This window comes from Canis lupus, chromosome 1, assembly GCF_003254725.2.
Source record: "Canis lupus dingo isolate Sandy chromosome 1, ASM325472v2, whole genome shotgun sequence".
Classification (NCBI taxonomy): Eukaryota; Metazoa; Chordata; class Mammalia; order Carnivora; family Canidae; genus Canis; species Canis lupus.
In genome coordinates this window covers 103,289,829-103,300,151 of record NC_064243.1, presented here as the reverse complement: position 1 = coordinate 103,300,151, position 10,323 = coordinate 103,289,829, and positions in this window count along the sequence as shown.

The window sequence follows — 10,323 nt, the reverse complement described above, 5'->3', positions numbered from 1 at the left end:
CTGCATCCAGCTCCCTGTGAGGAGCCTACTTCTCCTTCTACCTATGTCTCTGCCTCTCTCTCTGCATCTCTCATGAACAAATAAATAAAATCTTTTTTTTTTTTAAGTGAACTCTTGTAAAGCTTAGAATTTGGGTGGCACCAGGGTGGCTCAGTGGTTGAGCGTCTGCCTTTGGCTCAGGGTGTGATCTCGGGTCCTAGGATCGAGTCCTGCATTGGGCTCCCTGCAGGAAGCCTGCTTCCCCCTCTGCTTATGTCTCTGCCTCTCTCTGTATGTCTCTCATGAATAAATAAAATCTTAGAAAATAAAAAGCTTAGAATTTGGGACTGCTGAATTTAGGGACAGATATAAGGACTTTCACATAAACATGCCAATGGTACATAACACATTTCTTCCCAAAATTTCATTGAAAGGGGATTTATGAGGAGGATATAAGCTGAGAAGCAAGAAAGGCAATGAGAGAAAAAAAAAAAAAAAGAAAGGCAATGAGAGGAGCAACTGTAGGATAAGAAATGTTGATACAATTATGGAAACTGTATGTGTGTCCTTGTAGCAGGGCACCAAGAAGAAAAGTCACGTCCCCTGACTCTCAAACTGCATAGCCTAACATTAGGCTCCCTGCTAAGTGGGGAGTCTGCTTCTCCTTCTCCCTCTGCCCCTCCCCCTGCCACCGTGCTCTCACATGCACATGCGCACGTGGGCGCATGCAGGCTCTCTCTCTCTCTCTAAAATAATAAAACAAACAAAGAGACTTGCACCAGGTTGTGGTTGCCTTTAGGGGTGGAGGGGAATGGATAGGGCCATGCTTATGCCTGATATATTATGATTATAGTAATTGCTATTGCTTTGGCTATTTTGGGATCTTTTGTGATTCCATATAAATTTTAGTATTATTTGTTCTGGTTCTGTGTAAAATGCTGTTGCTATTTTGATAGGGATCACATCAAGTCTGTAGATTATTTTGGGTAGTATGGACATTTTATCAATATTCTTCCAATCCATGAACATGGAATACCTTTCTATTTCTTTAATTTCTTTCATTCAGGGATGCCTGGGTGGCTCAGCAGTTGAGCATCTGCTTTTTGCTCAGGGCTCAAGGCATAATCCTGGAGTCTCAGGATCAAGTCTCACATCGGGCTCCCTACATGGAGCCTGCTTCTCCCTCTGCCTAGGTCTCTGCCTCTCTCTCTGTGTCTCTCATGAATAAATTTCTTAAAAAATTTCTTTCATTCATGTTTTATAGTTTTCAGAGTACAGTTCTTTCACCTCCTTGATTAAATTTATTCATAGGTATTTTATTCTTTTTGGTACAATTGTAAATGGATCGTTTTCTTAGTTTCTCTTTCTGCTACTTTGTTATTAGTCTATATAGGAATGCTACCAATCTCTGGATATTAATTTTATATCCTGCAACTTCACATAATTCATTTATTCTTATATTTTTTGTGGAGTCTTTAGGGTTTTCTTTGTGCAATATCATATCATCTGCAAATAGTGAAAATTTAACTTCTTCCTTACCGATTAGATGCCTCTTATTTCTTGTCTGATTGCTATAGCTAGGACGTCTAGGATGATTTTGAATAAAATGGATGAGAATGGACATCCTTGTCTTGTTTCTGATCTAAGAGACCTGAAACCATAAAAATCCTAGAAAAGAACACAGGCAGTAATTTCCCTGACGTGAGCCATAACAACATTTTTCTAGATATGTCTCCTAAATCAAAGGGGAAAAAGCTAAAATAAACTATTGAGACTACATCAACATAAAAATATAGAGCTTCTGCATAGCAAAGGAACCATCAACAAGACAAAAAAGCAACATACTGAATGGGAGAAGATATTTGCATATGATATACCTGATAAGGAGTTAATACTCAAAGTATATAAAGAATTTATACAGCCCAACACCAAAAAAACACCAACAATCCAATTTTAAAAATGGGCAGATGATCTGAATAGACGCTCTTCCAGAGAAGACATACTGATTGTCAACAGACACATTAAAAGATGATGAACATTGCTAATCATCAGGGAAATGCAAATCAAAACCATAATGAAGTACCTGTCAGAATGGTTAAAATAAAAATACAATAAATAAAAGTGTTGATAAGGATGTGGAGAAAAGGGAACCCTCTTGCACTGTTGGTGGGAATGCAAACTGATGCATCCATCATGGAAAGCAGTATGGAGGTTCCTCAAAAAATTAAAAATAGAAATACCTTATGATCCAATAATTTCACTACTGGGTGTTTATCCAAGAAGATGAAAACTCTAATTCAAAAAGATACATACACCCTTATACTCATTGCAGCATTATTTACAATAGTCAAGATATGGAAGCAACCTAAGTACCCATCAATAGATGAATGGATAAGGAAGAAGTGACACACACACAGAGGAATATTATGCAGCCATAAAAAGGATGAGGTCTTGTCATTTGCAACAACACAGATGGACTTAGAGGGTATTGTGCCAACACCTGGTAAGTAGGTAAGTCAGTAAGTAAGTCAGACTAAGAGAGACAAATACCATATGATTTCATTCATATGTGGAGTCTAAAAAAATGAATAAATAAAAAGCAGAATCAAACCTAAAAATACAGAAAACGAATTGATGGTTGCCGGAAAGAAAGGGGGTAGGGATGGGGAAAATAGGTGTAGGGGAGAGAGAGATACAGGTGTCCAGCTATGGAGTAAGTCATGGGAATATAAAATGCAGCATAGGGAGTATGGTCCATGAGACTGTAATAGTGTTGTATGGTGATAGATGGTGGCTACACTTGTGGTAAGCACAGTGTGACATATAGAGAAGTTGAATCACTCTTTTGTACACCTGAAACAAAGTGATATTGTGTGTCAGCTATACTAAAAAAAAAAAAAACTTTAAGTAATAGTAGCTATTAAATAATTAGATTTTACTGAGTAAATTTCTTGTGAACGTATCTTTTTAATCCCAAAATATTTTAGTACGTAGCTATCTTTATCAGATGAGAATCTGTTTTAAAAAATATATAATAACCACCAAAGCAATATCATAGTAGTATCTTTGCTACCATCGCATAATCCAGTCAGTATCCATATTTCCTCAATAATATCAAATATATTCTTCGGTCAGTTTTTTTAAAAAGATTTTTATTTATTTATTCATGAGAGATACAGAGAGAGAGAAAGGTGGAGACACAGGCAGAGGGAGAAGCAGGCTCCACACAAAGAATCCAATGTGGGACTCGATCCTGGGAGTCTGGGATCACGCCCTGAGCCAAAGGCAGATGCTCAACTACTGAGCCACCCAGGCATCCCTGTCAGTTTTTAAAAAATCAGGATTCAAATCTACAAGTCGACAAGCTGTATTTGATCGATAGGCCAATTTAAGACAAAATTCCCAATGTCTTTGTTAAAATAAGAAGCCAAGCACATCATAGGTTTTTATGATTTTTTCCACCATTAATTTGGAAGAAAAGCAACATGCCCCTGAGACTATTGTCTTGACAGAGCTTACTTATCTTTCTGTTCAGTAATATAGAAAAATCAACAAGGCAACGAATTATTGGGGAGAGAAACCAATTATAATCACAGGAGTTTCTTTCAGGGTGATCTCCAAAAGATATGGCAATGATTTTTAAAGTCTTGAGATTCGAGATGCCTGGGTGGCTTGGTGGTTGAGAGTCTGCCTTTGGCGCAGGGTGTGATCCTGGGGTCCAGGATAGAGTCCCACATCAGGCTGCCCACAGGGTGCCTGCTTCTCCCTCTGCCTGTCTCTGCCTCTCTCTCTGTGTCTCTCATGAATAAATAAATAAAAATCTTTTAAAAAATAAATAAAATCTTTTAAAAAAATAAAGTTTTGAGATTCTTATGAGACCCTTTTGTTTAAATAACACTTCTCTGTGTAGATTTATTTCAACAGAGTAGAGAACAATATAGTAAAATGAATTATTTATGTGATTCTCCTAATTGCACCGGAAAACAACACTGATACTTTTGGCAAAGCTTTCACCTCAATACTTTAATCAGATTGAGTGATTGATTGATTGATTTTAAGTTTGAACCCAGCATGGAGCCCAACACAGGGCTTGAACTCACAACCCTGAGATCAAGACCTGAGCTGAGATCAAGAGTCAGATGCTTAACCGACTGAGCCACCCAAGCCCCCGTAACCAGATTTCTTTTTTTTTTTAAGATTTTATTTATTTATTCATGAAAGACACACACACACACACACACACAGAGGCAGAGACACAGGCAGAGGGAGAAGCAGGCTCCCTGTGGGGAGCCTGATGTCATACTCTATCCTCAGACTGAGATCATGCCATGAGCTGAAGGCAGACGCTCAACTGCTGAGCCACCCAGGTGTCCCGTAACCAGATTTCTTTCTTTTTTTTTTTTTTTCCCGTAACCAGATTTCTTAAACAATTTGTATGACTTAGAAAGATCTTTCTTCTTCATCACATGGTTTTTATGGAAGTTCCACTATGAGGCATGATTGATTAAATTATTGGCCATTGAGTTAATCACTCAATACCCAGCCTCTTCCCCTCTCCCCAGAGATGAGGATGGTGCTGAAGATTCCAAGCTTCCAGTCACATGGCTGGTCTTTCTGATGATCAGTCCCCATCCTAAGCTACCTAGAGGCTCACCAAGTGTGGCCTCATTAGAACAAAAGATGCTTCTGTCACCCTGGTCACTCAGTAAATCTCAAGAGTTTTAGGAGCTCTGTGCCAGGAACCAGAAATAAAGGCCACGTCTCTTTCTGCAGACCCACAAGAGCCCAATCTAGACTGCAGCTGAGCATTTTTGTATTCTGGAGCTGCAGTCTGAGGGGAGCAGGGCAGAAAGCATCACGCCTCATTGGAACCTGAGAAGCAATGAGAAGCTGTCTGGCAAAAGTCTCCCGGGAAGAAGATAAGGTGAGTGGGAGATGGGCTCACAGCAGCTCCTCACAAACCTCCCATCCTTGCGTGTTCCAGTGGGATCATAAGGCATTGTGCCCGGACTCAGATTAGCTGCAGTTCAAGCCTCTGACTGTGTAGCCATGTGAAGGGTTTCCAGGATGCCATAGCAGAGCCCCCCACCACCTTCCCGTGGCATGAACTTTCCATAGTTCTTTAAAAATAAGCAATGGGTACAAGATCTCCAGAAGGATGTTGTTACTGGCTGAATGTCTGTGTCTCCCCAAAATTCTTATATTGAAGCCCCTAACCCCTAGTGTGCTGGTATTAGGAGGTGAGACCTTTGGGGGTGATTAGGTTTGATGATATTATGAGGGTGGAGCCCACATGGTTGGGATTAGTACCTTTATAAGAAGAGACATGAGAAGAACCTCAGGTCTCTCTTTCCCTCTCTCCCTCACCTCCCTCCCTCTCCCTCTCCCTCTCCCCCTGCCATGTGAGGATACAACAAGAGGGCACCTGCAAGCCAGAGAGAGGGCTTTCACAAGAACCATGCTGGCACTCAGCTGCCAGGATTGTGAGAAATAAGTTTCTGTTGTTCAAGCCACCCAGCGTATGGCATTTTTAAAAAGCCCAAGTTGACCAAGACAGGCATACAAAAAGATGGTAATATTGATTGGCTCCTAGGAGGAGTGCCTGGAGCCAGGTAGGGCAGGGAGACTCTAGTAGGAGCAGCTGGTGGGGGGTCTGGTTCATCTTTGTCCCTCATGCACCCCGACCAGTGGAGCAGCCACCATCTCCGACATTGCTGGTCACTCTGTCCAAGAAAAGAGGGAGCTCGGAGTGGGGAGGAGGGAGTCCTTACAATTAAACACTCCAGCTTGGAAATGACACTGGTCACTGCCATTCACAACTCAGTGTCGAGCCAGAATAGACAAGGATGGCTAACAGTCCTATGACGTGCCTGTTAGGGAGTTCAGGGATTGCAAGGAAAAAGGTGTGACCACAAGGTGGCAGGAGCACACAACTTTGCATCTCTCAATCCCAGTGCCCTCCACCCGGCATTGGGTGGGGGTGGGGAGGGGGGCTTTGCACATGCTCTTCCCTCTGCTTAGGACACCCTTCCAGCACCTTTACCTTGTTAAAATCTGCTCACCTTTCAGATCTCACCTCTTCACTTCAGTAAGCCATCAGAGAGCTCCAAGATTAGACCAAATCTCTCTCTTCTGTTTTGCTATAGTTGTACTGATGAAGATGGCTAATGGTTTCCTAGCATCCAAATTTCCCTTCTTCCTTTAAGTAATAGAACCCACCTGCCCATTTTTAGAAGGTCACATGCTAGAGCCCAGCCACTTTTGCAGCTAGACCTGGCCATAGAACTGAGTTCTGGGATGAGAGTAGAGGAGACATGTTCAAATCCTGGGCCTTATTCTTTCAAAATGATTGTTTCTCTCTGTCTCTGTCTTTCTCTCTTCCTCCTTTCATGCTGCCTCAGAACCACACCGGAAAACTGCATGTTGACAAGAGCAAAGCTGTTGGTAAACAGTCCCAGACTGTTTCAACTATATACTGTGAAGTGAAAGAGACATAAAATCATAATAGGTTTTTTTTTTCCTTCTCTTTTTTTACATCAGCTCAAAGTGCTCCCTCATCAATACAGTGAGTAGCAATTTGGTTAATGCTTTTCTCAGCGAGCATCATGAGATTAGGGTTTATGCCTGCTGTCATTCCCCGCTTGTCCCCAGCACCCAGCACAGTGCCCCCCCACATGGAGGGCATTGAAAAAATGTGTGCCAAGTGGATGAATGGGGACCTGGGGGAAGCAAGATTGGGGACCGAAGTGTAAGTCCTAAGGGTGAACATACCTGGGTTTGTGGGAAAAGGAAAGAGGTCTCATTGAAGCTAAGAGTATTAGTTTTGCTATTGCTGTTGTGACAAATTGTCACAAACTAGTAGCCTGAACATAAATGTTTTCTCTCTCTGTTCTGAAGGTCAGAAGTCCAAAATGGGTTAAGAGTCTGCATTCCTTCTGGAGGCTCTAGGGGAGAATCCAATTCCTTGACTTTTCCAGCTTTAGAGGAGCCTGTATTCTTTGGCTCATAACCCTGCATCACACTGGCCTCTGCTTCTGTTTCTACATTCCCGCCTCTGACTCTGACCTCTTCCTTCTTATAAATAAGGACCCTTGTAACTACATGGAACCTACCTAAATAATCCTGCATAACCTCCCCACCCCATGATGCTTAATTTAATCACACCTAGGAAGTCCTTTGGCCATGCACAACATTTTCACAGGTTCCAGGAATCAGGACATCACTTGTTGGCAGGGGCGGCGGGGAGCAGTTTTGCATCATTCTGCCCACTGCACAAAGGCAAAAAAAAGTACGGAACTCACTTAGATCATTGTCAGGGTGCTGAGCCTCATCCAGACACACTGTGTACATTTCCTAAGACCTATGCCAGGCTCTGGAGACACAGAAATGAAATGACCTGGTCCCTCTCGGGAGGAACTTGTGGTCTAATGGGTGGCGGGGAGAGAATCAGAATACAGTGTAAATACTCAGGGAACTATGGGAACACAGGTGGGCCAGGCAAGCTTGCAGGGGAAACAGCATGTAACCTGAGACCAGAAGGATGAGTGCAGACCCAGGCAAGGGCAGATAGAAAAGGAGAGCTGGTAGAGCTGGTAGCAGATGTGTCACAATCTCACTTCAAACACCTTGTGAGCATTTGTGGGTGACAAAGAAAAGGAACCACTGCCTGGGGGCCCCTAAGGGTGTCGTCGGTTGAGCGTCTGACTCTTGGTTTCTGCTCAGGTCATGATCTCAGGGTCATGGGATCAAGCCCCTCATTGGGCTCTGCACTCAGCATGGAGGCTGCTTGAGATGCTCTCCCCTCTCTCTGTGCCCATTCCCCCTTCTAAAATAAATAAATAAATCTTAAAAGAAAAAAAAAAAAAGAAAAAGGAACCACTGCCTCAGGAATGGTGAATTGCTTTGCAATGGTTAAATGTAATAATGTTCCCCTTTCTCTTCCTCATTCAAAAGTGGAAGTGACAGGAGCACCTGGGTGGCTCAGTTGGTTGGGTGGCCAACTCATGGTTTCTGCTCAGGTCGTGGTTTCAAGGTCCCGAGATCCAGGCCCGTGTCGGGCTCTGCGCTTAGCGAGGAGTCTGCTTGAGGATCCTCTCTCCCTCTCCCTGTGCTCCTCACCCTGCTCACACATGCTTTCTCTCTAAATAAATACATATTTTTTTCTTTTAAAAGATTTTGTTTACTCATGAGAGACAGAGAGAGAGGCAGAGACACAGGCAGAGGGAGAAGCAGGCTCCCCACAGGGAGCCAGATGCACACTTGATCCCAGAGCATGGGATCATGACCTGAGCAGAAAGAAGGCAGATGCTCAACCACTGAGCCACTCAGATGCTATTTATTTATTTAAATAAATATTTAAAAGTAAAAATAATAATAGTCTATTTATAATATTATTTATCAATAACGTTCTAGTTTTCATCTGGCTAACCTTTATTCCTTTCTCATTCTCGTACACACATTTTCCGCCTCAGAGCACTTCTAACCACTCAAAACTCATGTGTTCCATTCCTGATTTATGTCTAATTTTGGTAGAGCACACATCCTCTTCTGTTGTTATTAAATTTTCCAATGTCCCTTCCCCCTCTCCCCACTTACTGAAGAAGATACCTTCAAGTTTTTGGATAAGTAAATGCATAGGTTGGTTGATGGATACTGAATAAGTATAATAAATAGATGAGTGGATTAATAAATTAACTGATTAGTAAAGGGAGGAATGGGTGAATGGATGTGAGAATGAATGAATGATGGGTATAAGGGCAAAAGAAAGGATAAATAGTTAAATAAGAGCAAGAAAAAAAACAAGAGCAAGAGGAAAGGGGATGGGTGGATGGATAGAAAGAAACTAGGATGAGAATCAATGAACAAAAGGATGGATGACAATGAATGACTGGGATAAGTGGTTGAATAGTAAAGGAACTAATGAATGAATAGATGGAGCCTCCTGATGTGACACTGACTTCCTGTATGACTAGGGGAGCTCCATGCCACCCTTCCATTCCACCATTTTCCCATCCATAAAATGAGAAGATTGGATTTGATGACTTTGCAGCCCCATCCACATCTGGTTCCTTCATGTGAACCTGGGTCTCTGCTTCTCCTTTGACTTCCGATATCCACACACAGTTCACAGAGAGATTGCCCAGGACATGCTCCACAGGAGTCCCCACTGGTACTAAGTGCAAACCCAGAAAGTCCTGCTTGGAAGTCCCTCCTCTTGTCTCTTCAGCAAAAGTCAATGAACCCAGGTGGCTACTTTGATTCCAAAATTTCAGTGCTGCTGAATTTCAGCACCCAAATCTCAACTACTAGGAGAACTGGGTGTTGAAATAGCATCATTTTACACTGTTTATCCATATTTTGAATTTACTGGTCTTTATACAAGTCCAGAAATCAGTTTCTGTAACCAAAGAACAAATATTGCCCAACTTCTTAAAGTCATGTTTCACCGTGTATGTTAGGCATGTGAGCTGTTGTATCAATGAAAGGAGTCATGATCAGCATTTTAAATAAAACAGATTATAATAAAATAGTGGAAGTAGATATTGCTTCATAGAACTTGAATTCTAGTTTATAGATGTAAGTGGATGCATGTACAGGGCTGTGATGTAAGCTTTGCTTCCTACTCAATGTCTCCCCAAAACGGAGTGAATAGGTTAAAACAGCTGATCTGCGCTTTTATGATCTCTCTCCACATGTTGGGGACAAGTTGTTTGGTTCTCTTGAACCAAGAGGGTAGATATTTTTAGTTTCCTCTTTCACAGACGACAATTCAAGAGACTCTAGAGATTGCTCAAGGCTATCTCGCTAGTGAGTGATGGAGCCGGGGCTGTCCAAAAAATGGAATTTATCCTCTCCTTGATAAAGTGGGGAGAGAAGGAGGGGAAGGTGGAAAATTTAGTAACAAAAGAAGAGGATGTATGCTCCATCAAAATTAGGCATAACGCAGGTGCCTGGGTGGCTCAGTGGTTGACTGTCTGCCTTCAGCTTGGGTCCTGATCCTAAGGTCCTGGGATTGAGTCCTGAATCAGGCTTCCCATAGGGAGCCTGTTTCTCCCTCTGCCTCTGTCTCTGCCTCTCTCTGTGTGTCTCTCATGAATAAATAAATAAAATCTTAAACACACACACACACACACACACACACACACACAAAACCCACAATGGTGAAAGCAGCCAAGAGTCGGTGGGAAGCGGGCAGGTGCAACGTATAAATGTCTAGGTCAAAGCTCTTGTGCGGACACTGCTCTTGCTGTAGCCTTGGCAACAGACTCCGCTTAATTATGACAATGACTCAAGAAAACAACCTGCACCGCACACAAACGAAGCTGTATAGGGAAAAAGTTCTAC